This window comes from Pipistrellus hanaki (assembly GCF_964339955.1).
Source record: "Pipistrellus hanaki genome assembly, chromosome: 6".
Lineage (NCBI taxonomy): Eukaryota > Metazoa > Chordata > Mammalia > Chiroptera > Vespertilionidae > Pipistrellus > Pipistrellus hanaki.
Genome location: NC_140508.1, coordinates 58,822,674 through 58,842,113, shown reverse-complemented (window position 1 = coordinate 58,842,113; position 19,440 = coordinate 58,822,674).

Genomic DNA, 19,440 nt, shown 5'->3' with positions numbered 1-19,440 from the left:
GGTGCTGTTTCATCACTAGCATAGCATAGAGTGATGATTTCCTGTAGAAGGGGCTTTTAGATACTAAATTACACAGAAGAACTTCTATAGGGAGTGATGCTCATTATAGAAAAATCTCAGTGTATTTTGCATTTATAATGTCTTATTTGCATTTAAAACCAGTGCAATAATCTCCAAAAATGAATAAGATATAATAAATAGGCCAATAAGTTTTCATTTCCCTCCTCACCACATGCCACACTAACAATTAAGTGATTGATTTGCTCCTGGAATAACACATCTTGTCCACCAGGACAAGAAATGAATAGACTGCCAAATGTATCCTTCTATGGCAGTGTTGAAAAATCCAGTGATTTTTGCACAGGGTTAAAACATTATCAAAAGTTCTCAAAGAATACAAATATCATTTTCATGCCCTGCAATTTGATTGTATTGAATATTGCTTTTGATATTTTATGGGCTTGTCTTAGAATTCTTTCATTGTAATAAAATTCAGCCTATACTTCCTTTGGATTTCTTAATTATTCATGCCAAAGGGAGAAGGCTATTAATTATTCAATTAATCCCTCTTTGTGGTAAAATGCTCTTCAGATCCTTAGACACAATTAGCCAAATAAGTGATAAATCTCTGTTTTTTAGGATCCATTCATGCATCCCCTTTGCTTTTAGAACAGATTATAAATATAAATATAATACTATTATTCTCAGCAAGACTGCTAAAGTCAGAATCTGGTAGAACACCATCATGAGAAGTGACTAGAGATCATCTTTGCTATTCAGGTTGAAATGTGGCCCACCCTTATTTCCAGGCCCAGCAAAGCGTCTACAGTTTTTCACCTCCTCAATCAATCAATAATGTTTTCATAACTTAGGTGGTGGTTATCAATCATCTATGACATGTCCAAAATATCTTATTGCTGAGCTAACACAGCAACATACTTGACCTATGCACTTCTTGCATACATTTCATGACCCTTCAGAACCACTTTTCTGAGAATCCTGAGTGCTTCCTGCAGGTGCAATCTCACCCCTGTGCGCACCTCCTCTTACTTGCCCTGGAGCCTGCCAGAGGCTGCGGTACAGGATGGAGGTAGGGGCTCACACGGTGTTGGTACCTGCACAATACAGATGGAGGGAGATGTAATAGTAAGATGGTGTCTAATCTCAATTCCCTGCAGAAGATGGTTCTGAGACACATTTCATAATGCTCTTAGGAGATCTGGGCTGGACAGAGCATCGGCGGCAGTTGTGGAAGCCCTTGGGGAGCATGTTTTTCTATTAGCTTTCCCTCCATCCCTGCTTTATGTGCCTTGTACCACACCTCATTCCCATGAACCACACATAAGCCTTTGTCTCAGACTCTGTTTGGTGGAGGGACCCAGGCAGCACAGCACTATTTAGTTTATGTCTTTGTACAGGAATACATCTTTCATTTTCTCTTCAAAGCCAAACCAGGTACAATTCTGGTAGGAAGTCACTAAGTGAATAGATAGCCTGGTAAAGTGCTAAGAAAGGCCTTAGGAATCAGAAAAGAGGGGCCCTCATTTATCTGGTAATTATTATATGTACTCATTGGGTACCTGCCAACACTGGTTCTCTGCTACGGCTGGTACACAGGGGAGTGAGAGCTGTGCCTGCCTCAGCCACCCTCTACCAGGCATCTCCTTAGAGGAAATATGTATAGGATAGGGAGTCGCAGGCCTGGACTAGAGTTTCACATCTAGGATATGTGATCTTATTGTTATCCACTTTATATGCACAACAAAGTAATGGTTATTCTTATAATACGTAGAGCAATCATATTGTTTTGTATATGTGAGGCCCTGTCAGGCTGGAACACGGTATTAACCCCTCATGTTCCTCCCAGCTTTCCACAACACAATGGCCCTACCTTCCAGCACCTTTTCCACCAGGTCCTCTGATGAAGAGGCTCGCCAGTGAGGTGAAGCTGCCAGGCTGGGCTGGGGTGGACGGGCCGTTCCCCTGGGAGCCAGTAGGTGGTGCTGAGGCAGCATGGACCCCAAGCTAAATCAAGCTTAGCATGTTCCATGCAGGAGAAATGAAATGTGACTCTTGCATAGACATTAAGCAGTGAGCAAATTTTGTAATCCTTAGCATTTTGGAACTAACATCTGCAGAACATTTGTCTTGAACTCATTTTTGGCAAATCGTTCTAAACAATTCCAAGGTTCTGTTAACACCTATTAAGCTAGAGACCTTATCTTAGCTCTTCCTGGTGGAGACCTAGTATCTCTCAAAAAGATTCTTTTTTTTTTTTTAAATAGTACCGCAATTTTTATTTATTTATTTATTTTTTTATATATATTTTATTGATTTTTTACAGAGAGGAAAGGAGAGAGAGATAGAGAGTTAGAAAGTCGATGAGAGAGAAACATCGACCAGCTGCCTCTTGCACACCCCCTACCGGGGATGTGCCCGCAACCAATGTACATGCCCTTGACCGGAATCGAACCTGGGACCTTTCAGTCCGCAGACCGACGCTCTACCACTGAGCCAAACCGGTTTGGGCTCAAAAAAATTCTTAAATGAACAAAGCATCCACCTACATGAATTGTTCATGAGTGAGTAAGCCAGGATTCTGAGGGGCAGAGTGGCTTCTTCAGAGCCACAGCAACAGCCTTTGACTAGCTCCAAACTTGACCCAGAGCCCCTAACATCCTTTCTGTTGTTCCAAGACATCTGGCTGCCAATTCTGAAGCACTTGATTATTCTATTTATTTTATTATTATTTATGAAACATTTAAAACCATTTTAAAGAATACAAACCCAATATCTACATCAATATGAATTTTGATTCCATGTGTAGAGAAATTGACCGAGGAGGCATAATCTGTTTATTGATACATATATGCCATATTTAATTTAAAAATAAATTTTCATGTCAAGGTTCAAAAACTTCAATTTTCATCTATCTCAAATTACCCAGTGTGACATCATTATAAACAGCAGGGGGGATTGTATAATAATAAAACTTCATTTATGCAATATTAGTGGTGGTTCAATAAGCTAATTAAAAGTGTAGCCACCAAATTCTACTTCATTATGCCTCAAAATATTTTTGGAAAATGCTAACTATTTTGGATGTGTAGCTTTCTTAAATGCAGTATATTTTATCAGGAAAAATATGGCACATAGTTTAAGTGACTCTTTAAAGCAGAGGGTCCCTGCTGAACTTTAGTCTTGCCCTCTGCAATAATACCTCCCAGGTCAGCAGAGGTCCTGTTTGGTAACCCACCTGGTTTGTCTGACCATAAAGGACTCTGGCTGCCTCACTTGTTTTTGTTCTTGTTTCTGCTTTGGGTTTCTCATCTTCTTTGCACTATTGCTTTGTGTTCTGATTCTCCCTGCCTACCTGTCTTCTACCTGCCTCTGTCTCTAATGGCCTTCTCCACCCTGCCCATGTCACCCAAAGCTACACACACACACACAAAAAAAAACTACTTCCAATTTATCATTTGTTGGAAAATAATTGTCTCTAAAAGTAGAACAAGAGTAAAACCTTGCATTAGAACACAGCGCAAGAAATAGTAGTAGGATTGTTGGCTGGTGTGGCCTTTGAGACTTGGACTTTGAGTAGTTCTGTACACAGTTCCAATGTGTGCTAGGAGGTTGGTCCCATACTGCCAAGCAATGCTCAGATACCAAATGGATGTTCTACAATTCAATTAAACTCTGACACTACCCGGAGATGGAGTCAGATCCCTCAGTTTAAGTGCTCTGTCCTACAAGACGGCCAAATCCCACTTCCACCTTCAGACACCAATTAGAAACCTAGGTTGTCTCCTGTGCTCCTAACCAACTGGCTATAAATCAGGGGTCCCAACCACACCCTCCTTAATTTGTTAGAGTGGCTTACAAAATTCAGAGAAACATATTACCTATTCAATCACCAGCTTATTATAAAGGGATGCGATTCAGATGGAAGAGATGCATAACACCAGGCATGAGGGAAGGGAGTGGAGCTACCATGCCCTCTCTCGGCCATCGCTCTTGCTGGATCTCCATGTGGTCACGGACCCAGAAGCTCTCTGAGGCCCATCCTTTTGGATTTGTGTAGAGGCTTCATTACATAGGCATGGCTGACTCCATTAATGCCTGCAGCCTCCAGCTCCACTTGCTTCCCTCCCCTAAGGTCAGGAGCCGGGACTAAAGTTCCAACCCACCCATCACATTTGTTCCCCTGGCAACCAGCCCACCTCCTTATGGGGCTTTCAAAAGTCACCTCACTGACAGACTCAAGTGTGGTTAAAGGCGCTTGTTGTGAATATTAAGACACCTTTATTGCTCTCATCACTTAGGAGATTCCAAGGTTTTAGGAACCCTGCCAGAAACCCAGACAAAGTGCAACCATATATTCTTATTATAAGTCACGATATCACAGAGTACCTGCTCTTGCAGCACAGATGCTTTTTGGCTGACCATGCTCCTGCAATTAACTTGCTCAATGAACAATTTCCAGTTCCCTGGCATTTTCATTTTTCTTATTTATTATGTTTAATGCGTTTGGCACATCCATAAAGCTGATTTTTAACTCTGGTGAGTTCTTGCCTAAACATTCATGAAGTACAACATTGGTAGAGACAATCGAAACACTAGCAAGGATGGTGTGAGTTTTATGACCTTAAAAGAAAAAAAAATCTTATAATTTTCAAAGAGAAGAAACCAAGTGATGTTTACTTGCCACAGTCCTGGAGGAAAGCCAGTGTTTCAGAGGCAGCTATCACCAGAGCTGCCATTTCAGATAGGGGGGTGGGAGTCAAGGTTGCTGGCCGAGGACAGGCTGTTCTAAAAGTATCCATATGTTCAGGAATGATGAGGAAATGCCTGGCTAGACTCCAAACACCTTTCTTCGGAGCAGGACTTCCCTGTTTTCTGAAGACCCATTTGGCTGTTCAATAATTACTGGCCTTTTTATCTTAATTGCGGGACTACATGGAGACTTTCTTTTTGTGTGACATGTCACACCCCTAGCTCAATTGCAAAATTTTCCATTTAAAAAATCCCATATATTGCCGAGACCGGTTTGGCTCAGTGGATAGAGCATCAGCCTGTGGGACTGAAAGGTCCCAGGTTCGATTCCGATCAAGGGCTTGTACTTTGGATGCGGGCACCCAGTGGGTGGTGTGCAGGAGGCAGCTGATTGATGTTTCTCTCTCATCAATGTTTCTAACTGTCTCTCTCCCTTCCTCTCTATAAAAAAAATCTATAAAATATATTTAAAAATAAAAAGTTCCATATATAAAAATAAAAGTGTAATATGCTGGGGCTTCCAGGGAAGCCCGGGTCCCGGGTGCTTGCAGCTGAGAAAGGAAGGCCTACTCTTGCATGAATTTCATGCATGGGGCCTCTAGTTATAATGATATTATTCAGCCAAACATACTAAATTGAATATTGCCAATGCCATCCTCAATTTCAAATCCTAAAATCTTCAGCCCCACTCTTAGCTTCCGGGCCCTTCACTGACTGTCTCCTCCCTGTTGGCTCTTTGTGCTGCTTTGGCATCTCGGCTCTTCCTCTCTCTGCTCTCTGAATGAGCAGGCTCCCCAAAGTGTGGCCACTGGCCCTCTGCCTTCTCCTCCTACAGCCTCTTCTGAAGCACTCTTCCTCTTTCATGACTCCTCTAACAACCGGTGCGTTTCATGCCACCATCCCCTCTCACCATCCTTTCTAGGTCAACCCAACCCAGCTCTTCCAGTCACCCAGCCTTAAAAGCTGGAATCATTGTTGGATCTGCTAGCTTTTTCAATAGCCTTGGAATGTCAGGCGAAAAAATTTACATCAATTTCCCCTCCCAAATCCTGCCCCTTTCTTTTTGTTCTCTGCTACACCTGCTCCCATATGAGCCTCCAGATAATTATACTTGCCTTCTCAATGGTCTCTCTGACTTCTGTTCTCCCCTCCTTTAATTCCACCTGCATTATACCATCAGACTAAGTCTAAAAATATACGACTTTAATTACATTAGTTTCCTATTTAAAAATCCCCATCGGTTTTTCTTTTACTTACGCTACTTCGTATAAATTCCCCCGCTCAGTTTGCCAGGCTGTCTGTTAGCTGTGTATGGGCTCCAGGGTCAGTAGAGTTTCATATCCAGTTCTGGCACTTACTATCTGTGTAGGAGGGATAATCACACCTGCCTCAGAGGATTTTGTAAAAATTAAATAAGATTTTTCAATGTCAAACCTGAAACCTAGAAGATGGTTAATGCTAAAGAAACGTGCACCTTTTCCCACCCAAGTTAGTTCTGGATGAAACAGAAAACAGTCACATTATTGACACTGGAGCAAAGCAGGCAGAATGCTTGTGAAATGTGCTTGATAAATGGATCCACGATGCTGGGAATGATCATTTGAGTAAGTGTTTTGAAGATGGCACCGTTTCAGAAATGACAGATTTCATGTTAAGATGGTTGTCATGGGTTGCTGAGATGGTGAGGGTGGGAGGTCACTGGTGAGAAAGATTGTGATCAAGGATGACAGTACTTCAGTGATGAAACTGTTACTGCCTGCACACGAGTCAGTATGACATCACTAATTGCAGGTATATCAGATCTCATGAGACTTCAAAACTAATGAAATATCAGTTACACAACATTTCCATTGACCCATTCTGGACCAAAATCTTAAATTCAATCTATTAAATCTTTAGATAGAATTTCCATTTAGATACAATTTAGATATAATTTCCAGGAAACACAGATATAGCTACTGGGCAATGTGAGGCTCAGATCTGCTATGGGGGTGTGGTTGACTGAGGACTTCTGGATCCACAGCTGCATGGCTGCCTTCCCTTTCCCACACCCCACTTGGCAATAGCGTACTCTGGGTTCCGGTGCAAGCCAGTCCTGTGAAATGCAGCTTTTGTCTGAGGGCTCTCCATCATTAGCCCAACTGGAACTTTCTTTTTCCCCCCAAATATATTTTTATTGATTTTTTACAGAGAGAAAGGGGGAGGGATAGAGAGTTAGAAACATTAATGAGAAAGAAATGTCAATCAGCTGCCTCCTGCACACCTCCTACTGGAGATGTGCCCACAACCAAGGTACATACACTTGACCGGAATCAAACCTGGGACCTTTCAGTCTACAGACCAATGCCCTATCCACTGAGCCAAACTGGTTAGAGCCCAACTGGAACTTTCTTAGAAATTCACTGTAGTGTGTGTTATATTTTCCAACTCCTTCCCTTTCTGTGTCACAGGGCTCAGACTGGCATCATGGTTGGACAGCTGTTCACCCTGTCCTGGTGATTCCCTGTGACCCAGTGGTATATCTGTGCAAATGGTGAAATATTATTTCACCATAAAAAGGAATAAAATGTGAATATATTTTACAATGTGAACGAATCTTAAAAATATAATGCTAAACAAAAGAAGCCATACAATAAATATTGTATGATTCCATTTATATGAATATTCAGAAAAGGTAAACCTATTGAGACAGAAAGCCAGTTAGTGGTTGCCAGAGACTAGGGGGAGGGGACAATAAAGAGGAACTCCTTAGAGGGTATGTTTTGTTTTGTTTTTTAGTGATGTAAGAGTTTGAAACTAGATAGAGTAGAGGTGGCGGTTGCACAATACTGTGAATGTACCAAATGCTATTTAATCGTTCACTTTAAAATGGTTAATTTTATCTTATGTAAATTTAACTTCCATAAAATAAAGAAGAGAGAGAATAAGGAGAAAAAAGTTGGAGGCAGTGAATGTGGACACTTTTAAAGAGTTTTGCTGCAGATGGGAGTAAAGAAGTGTAATGGTAGGTGGTGTACAAAAGGTTTTATTTCTTTTGTTTTAAGATGAAAAAAATTTGAAGTATATTTATTTGCTGGTGAGAATTATCCATCACAGAGTGGATGACTCTGGAGAGGGAAGTAAGAATTGCTGTAGAAGACATCTTTGATTAAATGAAAAGGACGCTTTACATCCTACATAAATTCACCCTTAACAATATCAGAAAGGGCATCCTCTGAAGTGAGACAGCCTTGGGCAAACTAAAGGATTAATTGAACTTAATAAACAATGTATAACAAAAACATAGAGTTAAATACCATGATGGATATAAAATGTGTAAGCATGGCAGTGTTGTTCTGGAGTTACCCACACCATCTGATTAGGGCACTGCTACAGCCTCAGGCCAGCATGGGCAGGGCAATGCCTGTTCAGGGCTTCTTTTTTGCTCCCTTGATTTTTGTGGAGTCTACTGCTCTCCTTCCCTGTCTTTTCCTGGTTGGCATCCATCTCAATCTGGTCCACCTTGAATGGCTACCACTTCTTAGTACAAACTGTGTTAACCCTCTGACTTCAGTGATTTCAATTTAAATTATCAAAGTTCTGAGACGTTTGGTCCAGCTATACAATTTTTATCCCAGAGTTTCTATAACTGTCATTTTTCAGTTCCCATGGCATTTTACACATCATGTGATAGATACTGCTCAAGAGATGTGACTTCATCTATATATGAATGCCCTCTGCAGATGCCTTCGGCAAAATGCCTGCTGTCACTGAGTTATTTTTACAAAACTGCTTCCTTAGCCAGATTGGGGGGTGGGGGATTGGGTTCTCTCTGGAGTTAAGAGGGCATCACCCTCAAGTTTCAGTGCCATCTTGAAGATTTCTCCTGCCTTCAATTTCTTAGATGTTCTTTCACTATGACTTCTTCCTACATCTGTCTAACGCACACTTCTTGACTGTAGAAATTAATATTTAAAATTATTTGTTTATGGTTTCATGGGGATTTTCTGGGTTTACATCTTTACATGACAGGTTTTACCTGAAGATACTACACTTTGCCCTAAGCAGATACTACACTTTGTCATTATCCAGGGATAGCTCTGCACACACTGCCTCCTCAGGATCCAAAAGAATGCTGAGGTACTGCCTTCTTAGACATTAAAGATATTGGAATTTAATTATACCTTAATGATTTCAAACCACTTGTTGTCATGGTGCCCATTTGAAACCAAAAGTGCTATCAGGTTTCTTCTCTATCATATGGGTTAACTACATAACAATAGAAATAGCACAGTAAATATTTTTTAACTGGGGGAGGGGACACTTTTATAGAGAGAAAAAGCTAAAACCGGAGTACATCTATATATATATAAAGCCAGAGACCATAACGCCCAGATTGCCAGGGATCTTGGATTGGAGAGGGTGCAGGCTGGGCTGAGGTACTCCCTCCCACCCCCCATGCATGAATTTCATGTATCGGGCCTCTAGTATTTTAATAATATAGTATATGCTCAGAAGTCAGTCTTTTTATTGTGTGAAAGATATTTTAAAAGAATATACCTTATGTTCCTAATTTTCACAAAGGTTAGAATAGTGACTCAATTCTGATAAGAATCTCGATATCAACCAGAGATTCCTTTTTCCTGGTTTCACTAATAGCTATTCTTTGGGAGCGGTTTCTAGATGGATGGGTATTTCTAATTTAAGCTCTCTTTTAGCCCAACCCTGAAGATTTTCTACATCTGAGTACTGTTCTCACATATAATCTGCAACAGGTATAATCAGGCCCATCAAGTCTGACCTGGACAAAGAATGTAATAGTCGATCTCTGATATGAGGGCATGGTCTAATCATGCAAAATAGCTTCACATATGCTGTGACATTTCTGTCTTGCTTTAGTATTAAAGTGTGATAGCTTCACTGGTGGGAATGCAGCCAAACAAACATCTCTTGACAAGCTTGCTTTGCCAGATAATCACATCATAAGCTCTATGGGGTAAAGAGAACACAAAAAGGAGTCAAGACCTCACAAAATGGCCCTGATGGGGCTTGTTTGGGCCACTGAGTGGACATGTGCAAACAATAGTCCAGGAATTGAGTACTATAAGGGCTTTCTGTCACTTGAACTTTGCTTAGAGGGAGAGGGCAGCTGCCAATGTAATGCTTGGTTGAGTGGGTATGTTTGATGTTTCTGAATGCTTAAGAAATCCTTTCAAGAAGGCTATGAGATCACCTAATTCCAAAAATAGTAAATTGTAAACAATTCCAGAAAATGTAGAAAGGAGAATACATGGACATTTTAGTAAAATTAAATGTAGCTATTATGTAAATGTTTATTCCCAGGCCATTATCACCAGGTTATAAGAAAAACATAATTAGACTCTGTAAGGTCTTTCTTGGGAACCACACTGTGGTCAATATTTGCCTTCTTAGAGATGCCTTGATATATATTGAGGAAGAAGGATGGCTAGAAATAGAACTCAGGTCTCTTTTCATGGGAATAGCTACAAGGTTAAGGGTCCTCACATTAAAAAAGGATTCCCAGCATATGGCTTAAATATTAAGACTTCCTCTAAGCATCTAGGTAACTAGATTTCAAACTGACCCTCATATACACAAAGACAAGATCTTTTCCTTCAGGAGTTACTAGTGACCATCATCAATTGTCACACCTGATCTAAACCCTAAAGGTTTCTTAAAACTACCATGTAATAAATAATTTTAATAACTCAATTTTAAAAATATAGTAGTCCAAAATGTGTGTAAGTGCTAAGAGTGAGTCAGCTTTATAAAGCAATAGGTCATATAGCCGAGACAAAACCAAAACAGAAAATTCATTGAGCATTAATAATGGAGAAAAAAAAAAGGATTCAACTTGAAATAAAAGAGCATACATTTAAGAACATTTTCATTTCATTAATCTCATTAACTAATTTTAGTGTGAGATTAGCTGGAGGTGTTCAATTTAAATAGGAAAAGTTTGATCCATTTGAAAAAATAACGGTAATTAAAAGTTGAAGATAAAAATATGGTCTCAAGGCACAGATAACAGCTAGAGTTAAGAACATGTAATTTGATTTTAGGCAATGAAATAAAAAGGAGGCCTAATGAAAATAGATTGTATGCTTGTTTTTGTTGTTAATTGAATAATGAGCCTGATTGTTCCCTGCATAGTTCTTTTCCCTAGAACCAACTTGGGAAATGAGCCAGCTGGGCAGACCAATAACCCTTTTAATATAAATTGAAATTTGTTTTAGTAAATAAAGGTAATAATCTAAACTACAACAAGTTCGGAAAGTTAAAGAAAAATCACTCAAGACATCATGTCCATTGCATACTTAATGTTTTATTTTAGTGTTTTCCTTTCTGTCTTTTAAATGTATGAATATTTTGATTTATTCATGCAGCAATGACCAATATGGACTGAAAAAATCCCTGCCCTCATGGAGCTTACATTGGTAAGGGGAGACAGCAAACCAATGAACACATTCTGTAAATATGCTTGTAGGAGATAAGGACAATGGAGGAAATAAAAAGGGGGTACTGTGTAATTTAATGGCACGATCAGAGTGAGGCTCGGGGAGAAGGTGACTTCTGCACCAAGGCAGGAAGCCAGCGGGGTGTGAGCAGTGAGCAGGGGGGATATCTGTGGATTGGCCAAAGGCCCAATCAGAGAAAGCTAAGCTTGCCAGGCCCTGGGAGAAGCTAGCCTGGAATGCTTGATGGCCCCAACACCACCTGAGCAGGCTTGGCAATTCCCACTGTCCTGTCTCCCAGACTGCTTCAGGGTCCCAGGAGCCCCATTCTCACTTACTAGTACATTGCTTCATTTATTCTAATCTCTCTAAAGCTCCATGTTAGGACACAATAATTTTTGTTAAGACTCAGGCATACTGTCACTCTGGTCAGTTTCTAGTATAAATGGAAACTTTTTAAAATGACATTTTCTTTAAAATTGGTCATTGCTGCCTAAACCGGTTTGGCTCAGTGGTAGAGCGTCGGTCTGCGGACTGAAAGGTACCAGGTTCGGTTCCGGTCATTGGCATGTACATTGGTTGCGGGCACATCCCCGGTAGGGGGTGTGTAGGAGACAGCTGGTCGATTTTCTCTCATCGATGTTTCTAGCTCTCTATCTCTCTCCCTTCCTCTCTGTAAAAAATCAATAATATATATTAAAAAAATAAAATAAAATTAGTCATTGCTGATATATATGGACATTATTTATTTTAGTACATTATTTCATTGGATTTGTGAAATTCTCATAATTTTTTTAGTTGATTCTTTAGATATTTCTAAAGGCTTAAAATTACACCATCTATAAGGTGTAATAGTTTTATATTTTTCCTTTCTATTCCTATGCAACTAGTTTTTGTTTCATGACCTAAAATAGTAAGTAGTAATCATTATATTGGACCCCCTCATTTTATTCTGGATATGCATGGGACTGTTTCTAGTAGTTATCCTAAGTACCTTCTGAACTACATAGTCTCCATCATCCATTAATTTATTAGGAATAGGTACTGATGTTGATCAAATTCCTTTTTCACTATTTAGATTACTAGATGCCCAGTGCACAACATTCATGCACTGGGGGTAAGGGAAGCAGGGCCGGGGGGGGGGGGCGAGCGTGAGGGGGGGGGAAGAGGGTAGGGGAGAGGAGGGACCTTCAGCCTGGTCTGCTGTATGGAAAAGTCGGTGGAGGGATGACCTGAGTGTTTTCAAGTCTACAAAGAGCTGTAGAAAAGGTTTGTGGCTAGTGATTAGCCTGTTCTAGGAGGCATATTCAAAGAAATAGATGTCTTTAAGTAGGAGAGTTAGATAAGCTCCGAGATAATACTTACTGACAGTTAAGAGAGAACCACTGGAAAATTTGCAAAGGGACATAGGGGAATTCATGAGATTTGGAGAGAGTGCATGAATTCCAGATGGTTAAAGTGTCATTCTAGCAAAGATTTGGATAAATGAGTGGTTTAAGTGATCTCTGTGCTGCTCTCCCAGTTAATTTATTCTCTCAATCTTTATTGAGTATCTACCACTGACCAGTTACTGTGCACGCTGCCTGGTTACAAAGTCCAGGGAAAATGGATGTGGGTTCAGCCTTCATGAAAGTACAGTCTCATGGGGCAGAGGATAAAAAAAAAATAAAAATCAAATCACCTCCTAATAAATAGAAAGCAGCTTGACTAGATATCTTGATGGTATCCTCCTCCTTCCTTGACCTCCATTTTCACCTTCTATTTGTGCAGCCAATCTAGAAGCCCAGCACATGGACTCAGGGGAGGTGGGCGGGGAAGAAAACCCAGAAGGTTCCAAAGATGGCTGCTTTTGTAAAAACCCCTGTTTGACACTCTGCTTTTAGTTCTTTTGTACACATACCAAGAGGTAAAGTTACTGGATCAGATAGTAATTACTGGGTCAGGTAGTAATTCTATTTTTAATGTTTTGAGGAAATACAACACTGTTTTCCACAATGGCTGCACCAATTTACAGCCCCACCAGTAATGTACAGGGCTCTAATTTCTCCACATCCTTGCCAACATTTAATATTTTCTGTTTTTTTATTTTTTATTTTCTCTGATGGCCATTCTAATAGGTCTGAAGTGGTATTTCATTGTGGTCTTAATTTGCATTTTCATAATAACTAATGATACTGAAGATCTATTCATGTGTATTTTGGCCATTTGTATATTTTCTTTGGAGAAATGTATGTTTCAGTTCTTTGCCCACTTGTTAATTGTGTTGTTTTATTATTGTTGTTGTTGAATTGTAGGAATTACTTGTGTATTCTGGATGCTAATAACTAATTAAATATGTGAATTGCAAATACTTTCTCCTACTCTGTGGGCCAGTTATCCTTTTAAAATGAAGATCTGTTAGTCCTCACTTAATAGGACTAACAGAATTATTTAATATTAGTTTGCATGGCTGTTGTAACAGATTATTACAAACTCGGTGGCTGACATAACAGAAATTTATTTTCTCACAGTTCTGCGGGCCCGAAGCCTGAAATCACTATCACTAGCTCTGAATCCAGGTGGTGACAGAGTCACACTCCCTCCAGAGGCTTCAGGGAAGGATCCATTCCTTCTCTCTTCCAGTTTTGGTGGCTGCTGACATGACTTTCTCTGCCTCCAGGGTCACATTGCCCCAGATCGTCTGCCTGTTGTCTAATTTCCTTCTTCCTCCCCCTCATCAGGACACTTGTGATGGCATTTAGAGCTCATCCTGATAATCCTGGATAACCTCCATACCTTGATTCAACCACACCTGCAAAAAACCCTTTCCAAAAGTAGGTAACATTTAAGGTGCCAGGCATCAGGACCTGATCTCTTCAAGTAGTCATTGTCCAGTCTGTTAGAGGATGGCTCTGAGGATTCATGAGAAGACCTATGTTAACACTTTAGTGTAGTAAGGATTCCTTGACTGTGTAAGTTTTGTTGTTGTTGTTGTTGTTGTTGTTATTATTATTATTATTATGTGTTCAACAACAGTGGTGTTGATTTCCATTTGAAATCACTAATGGGACTCTTTCTTTACATTTATCTTATATATGTTTTTTAAAAATTGATTTCAGAAAGAAAAGGAGAGAGAGAGGATAGGAACATCAATATGAGAGAGAATCATTGATTGGCTGCCTCCTGTAGGCCCCAAACTGGGGATTGATCCTGCAACCCAGGCATGTACCCTGACCAGGAATCAAACCGTAATATCCTGGTTCATAGGTCGACACTCAACCACTGAACCATGACAGACAGGCTACATTTCTTTTAAACTTTTCTCAAAATTATCAGTGAATCCAAATGGAGTATCCTCAAGAGAGCAGGCTGGGGCCAATCACATGATCTGTCCCCTCTTCCCATCCATTTCTGCAGAGACTGGTCAAGACTGCTTCAGACCTTGAAGGAAACACTAGCTTTGGAAAGCACAGTCTGAGAGCCAAATGAAGGCTTGTAGCCCTGATGATTAGGTGGGGCAGGCTGGGCCTGGAAATGCACAGGAACATCTAGTCTCTTATCTCTCCCTGGAACAGTGGACAGTGATGCATCTCAAGGGCAAAGAAGTGGGAGAGAAAGTACAGTTTGTATCTGGTTTAATCACTGAAATTCACTCTCTTCTAGAGATAGGCCTAATATCAAGTGAGCAAAGAAATATGATTATTTTGATGATTTTGCTCAACTTGAACTTTCCAAAGAAAAGTAGTAAGTCTGTCTAAATGGAAAACTATATAAGCATACACACTGATTTATGTACATAATTTAATTCATAGTTTAAATAAAATGTGCATGTACATAATAAATTTATGTATACATCTACACAGACATGTACTTCTATTTAAGATATAAAATTCATAGCATTTATTTTAAAATTTAGTAAATAATTATTAAATGCCTGCTATGTGTCAGGCCTTCTTCCAGGACTAGTAATGAACAAAATCGACAGTCCTTGCTCTTCTGTAACCTACATTCTAGTGGAGAGAGAAAAAGAGCGAATAAATGAGTAAACATGCTATCCGCTGGGGGAGTGGAAAGGAGGGTGCTATTTTCTATAGGATGGTGATTTGACATTAACCTACATTTACAGGCATCATTCTTTCTAATGATGTAATTATTTCTCTGGTATTTCAGATTTAATCTGTAGTTAGATTTGTAATTTTGCCTTCTTTCTGAGGGAGTATATTCCATTTGAGGTTGGCTATGGAGTCATGAGTCTGGGACTACAGGAGTGGGGTGGCACAAGGGCTCTGCTGTGCTCACCCTGTTCTTTCTTTGGCTGGCATCTGCTGAGCTGTCACCCATACCTCCAACCGTCCTCTGGGGCCATTCCTCCCGTTGGCACCTACAACTGTTGACAATTACATAGTGGTTTGCAGCCCTGTTGTGGACGCCAGAGTTCCATGGGTACAGTCTTCCTCCACTTGACCCCAAGTATCCTTTGGGTGCCTCAGCCTTCTCTTATGTCACTCATTCTCCTTTGAGGTGGTGGTGGGAAGCTTTAAGATCTCCCTTATGCCCTTCAATGTGACTGTCCCCAGCCTGTATTAGCCTCCACTTGCTACTCTGGCTTTTGTGACATTTCTGAGCCATACAAGTCATCTCTACCTTGAGCTCTCCAAACTTTGGGGGGACTCTCTTGTTGCACCAGCCCAGAACATTCTCTGGAGTTGGGGGGCAGTGGGGCACAGGACTCCCTTCTAAGATCCACCACGCAGCCAGCCTCAGGAGCACTTATCTCTTTCATGCACAAAACTGCACTTCAAGTGATCTGTCAGCTGACACCTAGACCAAGCATGTTGTTTGTCTTGCACCTTAAAACTAAGAACTTGGGGGAAAAAATCTTTATTGTTGAGACTATTATAGATGTCCCTCTTTTCCCCCCAGTTCCCCCTCCACCCGGTTCCTGCCCCGCCAAGGCCTTTGCCACTTTATTGCCTGTGTCTATAGGTAATGCATATCTATATAATAAAAACGTAATAATATGTGAATTAGATCAGACAGCCACATGACCTTCTGGACATCATTCCGGATGTCTTTCCGGATCAAGCCATGGTGGTGGGGGCTGAGGCAGAGGCAGATAGGGCAATCAGGCAGGCAGACAGAGGTGGTTAGGGGCAATGAGGCAGGCAGGCATACGAGTTAGGGGATATCAGGCAGGCAGGCAGAGTAGTTAGGAGTGATCAGGTAGGCAGGCGAGTGGTTAGGAGCCAGCAGTCCCAGATTGTGAGAGGGGTGTCCAACTACATTCCCCGAGGGGACTGGGATTGCAAGAGGGTGCAGGCTGGGCTTGGGACCCTCCTACCTCATTCATGAGTTTCATGCACTGGGCCTCTAGTATAGTGTTTTTCAACCTTTTTTGGGCAAAGGCACACTTGTTTCATGAAAAAAATCACGAGGCACACCACCATTAGAAAATGTTAAAAAATTTAACTCTGTGCCTATATTGACTATATATAAAGTAATTCTCTTGAATAGGAATCAAATAAACACAAAGAAAGTATTTTATAATTACTTTATTATGAAATATTAAGTAAACAAAATAGTGAAAAATTATAAAATTCTTGTCTTGTCTGCACCTACGGCACACCAGGCAACATCTCGCGGCACACTAGTGTGCCGCGGAACAGCGGTTGAAAAACGCTGCTCTAGTATACATATAAGATCTTTGTTTAATCTCTTCCCACTCCCCACCCTGATTCCTTCTGAGAATCATAAGTCTGTTCCATTTCTATGCCTCTGGTTCTATTTTATTCACCAGTTTATTATGTTCATTAGATTTCTTATTTGTTTACTTTGATTTTCAGATTCAGTTGATAGGTATGTATTTATTGCCATTCATATACAAAAGCTGCTGCAAACAGGTTGGGTGAGGCTGCAAATTGGATGGAGCGGGGTCTCAGGGAATCACCAGAGAGGAGCAAACAGAAATGGCTCCTAGTCAGCCTGGACTGGGAAGGTCCAAGAAGAGGAACAATGATCTATTAGAGCAACTCCATCTGGAAGAAAGTCACCTCCAAGCTCCTGCCCTTATGCCAGACAATCCAGTTCCTCTTCATATGTATCTGATATATCTGTGTTTCCCAGAGCCTCACCCTGACACTGGAGCTCAGAGGAAGTGGTACTTTGTAAGTTCAGTTCATAGTACCAGCCTTTTGAGAGGAGCAGCTGGGTCTCCAGCAGCCTCTGTGTCACTGAGCCCCAATCGGCATTGGTTTTTACAGCCCGTAGTACTTACTGCCCATTGAGACTTCTTTTTCTAGCTCTGGGACCCTGGACTGTGGGACTGGTGTGAGGCTGGGACCCCTTGCTCCTCTGTGCAGCCTCTGTAGAGACAACCTCTCTCCCAATTAAAAAAGTGGCACGTGTGGGTGCTGGATCAGCCTGTTCCTTGCCTCTGTATTTCCTACCAGTCTCTGCGCTTTCTTCTTTATTTCTCCAGTTGTAACACTTCCATTCAGCCAGCTTTCAGGTGGTTCTGGATGATGATTTTTCTGTATTTTAGTTGTAAATTTTGATGTGGTTGTAGGAGGCAGTGAGTACAGGCCACTAGCTTAGTCTTCTAAAACTAAGAATTATGATGTTTCTAGTCTCTGTAGCACAGACCTACATCCAGCAGTCTAAAAAGGAGGTCCTAGAAACACAAGAACAGAAATGCAGTGATGCCGTAAAGGGAGATAATATGTCAAATATTATACTGCCAAATATGTTTTCATTTTCATATGGTGCATTCCCAGTTCTCTTTTTCAGCAGAAATAGATTTACTTCTTTTATAATGTTTTTATTGTTGATTACAGCCTTTGTTCTCCCAGTGTTCACATCTTATCATGTAAGCTAGCTGAGTGCTTGAGAAATCATGTTCATTTACATATTTAGAAAAATTAGTCATTACAATGTGCCGGCTTTCATATTATTGAGGGATATATTAAGGAAAAAAAACATACAATTAATGATTAGTTATTAAGTGTGCATGTTAAGTTGAATATTTTCTTTAAAGAAAGGATACCATTTAACTCTCTTATAATGTGTGCCTTAAAATGCAGTAGAGAGACCAATAAAAATGATTACCAAGTAATCTTTACTTTCTTCCTATAGTATCTTATTTAAAATTTTTGTTTGTTTATACCAAATCATTTGTAGAGTTAGAAAGCCTTTAAAATTTCAGTTATAATTTTGTAAATTTATAGGATAACTAGAGGGTCAGATAATTTAAATGTCTGGCCAAGGTCATTCAGGAATCAAGATATTCTGTTTCCCCGGGCTAAACAACTTTTTACTACACTGTGCTGCCTCTTATACCAGATTTAGAGTTCTTATTTATGAGGGTTAGTTATGAGGAAATGCTGCTTAAGTTATTTCTGAATATATCTGCCAACGTAGTAGTGGGGTGAAAAAACTTAAAATATGGACAGAATCCATTTTATTAGTATGCTTTGCCAGTTACATATTGTTTTATTGACATAAAATTCCTCAGAAATGTAGTTCACAGTCCTTCTGAGACACATTCTAGGTGCATATAAGTTATAAAAGATATGATCGACATTTAATGGTATTTTTAAAAACAAAGTTTATAGTAAAATAAAATTGAGTCATTTTTACCATACATAAAAGTAAACTAGATTGAGCTATTTGATATTTTCATCAACTTTCAAAAATAATGAGTGATATGATGCAGCTCTGAAGATAGAGGGGGGATGATGTATTATAGCATCATTATTTCTGGGATAATTGTTAGCACATCAGATAATGTAATTCAGGAAGCATAAATTAACTTTCAAAAGACAGAGGGGGTGAGGATTATATACAAAGGTATGAGAAGAGGAAGTGCTGTAAGGAGCCAAGAATGGTGATGAATATAAGTTTTCTGAGATGGTACTTTCAAAAGATTGTTAATTTTGATAAAACTAAAAGAAAACAGCTTAAATAGAAAAAATGAATAAACCTGTTGGATAAGTTAAATCATAAAGTAAAATGTAACAAAATAAGAAGCAAATTGGTATTTTTATATCCCAAATTAAAACAAAAATTTTACCCATCACCAAAATGGCACACTGAGTTTATACTTTGAATTATTCCTTGAGTTTCAAATGCTTAGCAGCAAGTTGATAAAGAAAAAACACATTAAAAAAACAAAAAATGCCAAAGAAAATCCAGGTTCATAAGCAAGTAAAATGCTTTTTAAGAGCAACTCAGAGCAGCG